Genomic DNA, 518 nt, shown 5'->3' on the forward strand with positions numbered 1-518 from the left:
TTCATTATTTTGTTGTTTTCTAACACAGGTTCGTTGTATAATACGAAATATAGTTCGAGACTGGGCAGCAGAGGTAGCCATACTTTTGTTTGTCATTTTATTCTGAAAATGATTTACTTGGATTCTTTCTTTAATTTTATATTAAATTTTGTGGTATATTCTTTTTACTCACAGGGTCAGAGAGAACGAGATCAATGTTACAAGCCTATCCTTGAAGAGCTTGATTCCTTGTTTCCTAATCGTCAGAAGGATAGGTACACCGTGTTACAGCTATTTGTTCCTGACTTTTGGGTCTCTGACCTCATATCAATGCATTCGGAGTTTGTGGAAAAAGTACTTTTGTCTTTACTATTCAATATCCAAATCTGGTGGCTTGTTGTCTGATCCACAAAGTCCCGTTATAGAGACTTGACTAAAGAGACAGGACGAACTGAATAATTTGATTGAACATTTATAGTACCTGCTACATTCACTCTGCTTACAAAGTTAACAATATATGATTTGCAGCACTCCTCCTG

At 35.7% G+C, this 518-nt stretch overlaps 1 long non-coding RNA gene across 1 annotated transcript; it reads left to right on the top strand.

The window, feature by feature from the left end:
- The first annotated feature begins 6 nt into the window (after positions 1 to 6).
- On the top strand, positions 7 to 518 carry LOC104774857. The gene is made up of 3 exons (XR_765546.1): positions 7 to 73; positions 175 to 254; positions 508 to 518. It is a non-coding gene; the product is annotated as an uncharacterized LOC104774857 (long non-coding RNA).

This window comes from Camelina sativa, unplaced genomic scaffold (genome assembly GCF_000633955.1).
Source record: "Camelina sativa cultivar DH55 unplaced genomic scaffold, Cs unpScaffold06194, whole genome shotgun sequence".
In the NCBI taxonomy this organism is placed as follows: Eukaryota; Viridiplantae; Streptophyta; class Magnoliopsida; order Brassicales; family Brassicaceae; genus Camelina; species Camelina sativa.